The sequence below is a fragment of the Oncorhynchus mykiss genome, chromosome 17 (assembly GCF_013265735.2).
Source record: "Oncorhynchus mykiss isolate Arlee chromosome 17, USDA_OmykA_1.1, whole genome shotgun sequence".
NCBI lineage: Eukaryota > Metazoa > Chordata > Actinopteri > Salmoniformes > Salmonidae > Oncorhynchus > Oncorhynchus mykiss.
This window is the reverse complement of record NC_048581.1, coordinates 49,790,760-49,794,212: the sequence shown is the minus strand read 5'-3', so window position 1 is coordinate 49,794,212 and position 3,453 is coordinate 49,790,760.

Below are 3,453 nucleotides of genomic sequence, written 5' to 3'. Positions count from 1 at the left end.
GTTCCCTCTGCTGTTTCCTGAAGTCCACAAACCTTAGTTTTGTTGACGTTGAGTGTGAGGTTATTTTCCTGACACCACACTCCGAGGGCCCTCACCTCGTCCCTGTAGGCCGTCTCGTCGTTGTTGGTAATCAAGCCTACCACTGTGTCGTCCGCAAACTTGATGATTGAGTTGGAGGCGTGCGTGGCTGAACAGGGAGTACAGGAGAGGGCTCAGAACGCACCCTTGTGGGGCCCCAGTGTTGAGGATCAGCGTGGTGGAGATGTTGTTGCCAACCCTCACCACCTGGGGGCGGCCCGTCAGGAAGTCCAGTACCCAGTTGCACAGGGCAGGGTCGAGACCCAGGGTCTCGAGCTTGATGACGAGCTTGGAGGGCACTATGGTGTTAAATGCCAAGCTGTAGTCGATGAACAGCATTCTCACATAGGTATTCCTCTTGTCCAGATGGGTTAGGGCAGTGTGCAGTGTGGTTGAGATTGCATCGTCTGTGGACCTATTTGGGCGGTAAGCAAATTGTAGTGGGTCTAGGGTGTCAGGTAGGGTGGAGGTGATATGGTCCTTGACTAGTCTCTCAAAGCACTTCATGATGACGGAAGTAAGTGCTACGGGGCGGTAGTCATTTAGTTCAGTTAACTTAGCTTTCTTGGGAACAGGAACAATGGTGGCCCTCTTGAAGCATGTGAGAACAACAGACTGGGATAGGGATTGATTGAATATGTCCGTAAACACACCAGCCAGCTGGTCTGCGCATGCTCTGAGGGCGCGGCTGGGGATGCCGTCTGGGCCTGCAGCCTTGCGAGGGTTAACACGTTTAAATGTTTTCCTCACGTCGGCTGCAGTGAAGGAGAGTCCGCATGTTTTGGTTGCGGGCCGTGTCAGTGGCACTGTATTGTCCTCAAAGCGGGCAAAAAAGTGATTTAGTCTGCCTGGGAGCAAGACATCCTGGTCCGTGACGGGGCTGGTTTTCTTTTTGTAATCCGTGATTGACTGTAGACCCTGCCACATACCTCTTGTGTCTGAGCCGTTGAATTGAGATTCTACTTTGTCTCTATACTGACGCTTAGCTTGTTTGATTGCCTTGCGGAGGGAATAGCTACACTGTTTGTATTCGGTCATGTTTCCGGTCACCTTGCCCTGATTAAAAGCAGTGGTTCGCGCTTTCAGTTTCACACGAATGCTGCCATCAATCCACGGTTTCTGGTTTGGGAATGTTTTAATTGTTGCTATGGGAACGACATATTCAACACATGTTCTAATGAACTCGCTCACCGAATCAGCGTATTCGTCAAGGTTGTTGTTTGATGCAATACGAAACATATCCCAGTTCACGTGATGGAAGCAGTCTTGGAGCGTGGAATCAGATTGGTCGGACCAGCGTTGAACAGACCTCAGCGCGGGAGCTTCTTGTTTTAGTTTCTGTCTGTAGGCAGGGATCAACAAAATGGAGTCGTGGTCAGCTTTTCTGAAAGGAGAGCGGGGCAGGGCCTTATATGCGTCACGGAAGTTAGAATAGCAATGATCCAAGGTTTTTCCAGCCCTGGTTGCGCAATCGATATGCTGATACAATTTAGGGAGTCTTGTTTTCAGATTAGCCTTGTTAAAATCCCCAGCTACAATGAATGCAGCCTCATGATATATGGATTCCAGTTTGCAAAGAGTCAAATAAAGTTTGTTCAGAGCCATCGATGTGTCTGCTTGGGGGGGAATATATATGGCTGTGATTATAATCGAAGAGAATTCCCTTGGTAGATAATGCGGTCGACATTTGATTATGAGGAATTCTAAATCAGGTGAACAGAAGGACTTGAGTTCCTGTATGTTGTTGTGACCACACCACGTCTCGTTAACCATGAAGCATACGCCCGCCCCTCTTCTTACCAGAAAGATGTTTGTTTCTGTCGGCGCAATGCGTGGGGAAACCAGCTGGCTGCACCGACTCCGATAGCGTCTCTCCAGTGAGCCATGTTTCCGTGAAGCAAAGAACTTTACAGTCTCTGATGTCCCTCTGGAATGCTACCCTTGCTTGGATTTCATCAACCTTGTTGTCAAGAGACTGGACATTGGCGAGAAGTATGCTAGGGAGTGGTGCACGATGTGCCCGTCTCCGGAGTCTGACCAGAAGACCGCTTCGTTTCCCCCTTTAACAAAGTCATTTTTTTGGGTCGCCGGCTGGGATCCATTCCGTTGTCCTGGGTGAAAGGCAGAACACAGGATCCGCTTCGCGAAAGTCATATTCTTGGTCGTACTGATGGTGAGTTGACGCTGCTCTTATATTCTGTAGTTCTTCTTGACTGTATGTAATGAAACCTAAGATGACCTGGGGTACCAATGTAAGAAATAACACGTAAAAAAACAAAAAAACTGCATAGTTTCCTAGGAACGCGAAGCGAGGCGGCCATCTCTGTCGGCGCCGGAAGTTGTGCCCCAATCTCTGCATTTCACAGTTCCATACTAGAGTGACACCCAATGTAGAGCATTTAACAGACAGCAGGCAATCAGAAGTGGCAGAGACCATTCTAGATGTTAATGAAGGGAATATCATGTAAGCATTATTTGGGATGTTAACGGGGCATCCCATGGTACACCATAAACTTTTAAGGTTCTGGGTTTTAACAATAATATGCCAGGTTATGAAATTGTGAATCTTTCTACTGACTGAGTTGTGTTGTTCTCTAACAGAAATAACGAATACCTTTCTATTTGTGTAATCAGATACAGAATTCACTTGTATTATTCTCCAGCAGTTTCGACTGTTACTTCTACTTTGACCCCTGACATCACAGTGAGACCAACTAGTAAGTATCCCTTACTTTGCAATTACATTTTTAGTTCACTCTAATTCACTAAAGCTCCAACAGGTTTACTCATAGACTTATTCATAGCTGCTTGTACGTGTAACAGTATAACTTTAGACCGTCCCCTCACCCATACCTGGGCGCGAACCAGGGACCCTCTGCACACATCAACAACAGTCACCCACGAAGCATCGTTACCCATTGCTCCACAAAAGTCGCGGACCTTGCAGAGCAACGGGAACCACTACTTCAAGGTCTCAGAGCAAGTGATTTCACCGATTGAAACGCTATTTAGCGTGCACCACTGCATTTAGCGTGCACCACTAGCTAACCGTTTCACATCCGTAACATACGTTCACTCTAATTTGTTGTACTTTTCTTAGATATGAATGGCGCCGGAGGGGATGGCTGCCGTTTTACGGGTTCCTAACCAATTGTGCTATTCTGGGTGTTTTTTTTTGTGTTTGTTGTGACTTGTTTTGTACATAATGTTTCTGCCACTGTCTCTTATGACCGAAAAGAGCTTTTGAACATCAGAACAGCGATTACTCGCAGGTCGAAGATTTTTTCTTAATGAATTGAAGGAGAAAGATTTACGTCATGTCACAGACCAGGCCCAAAGCCCTGTCATTCGCATGAAGAGTAGACGACCGATACA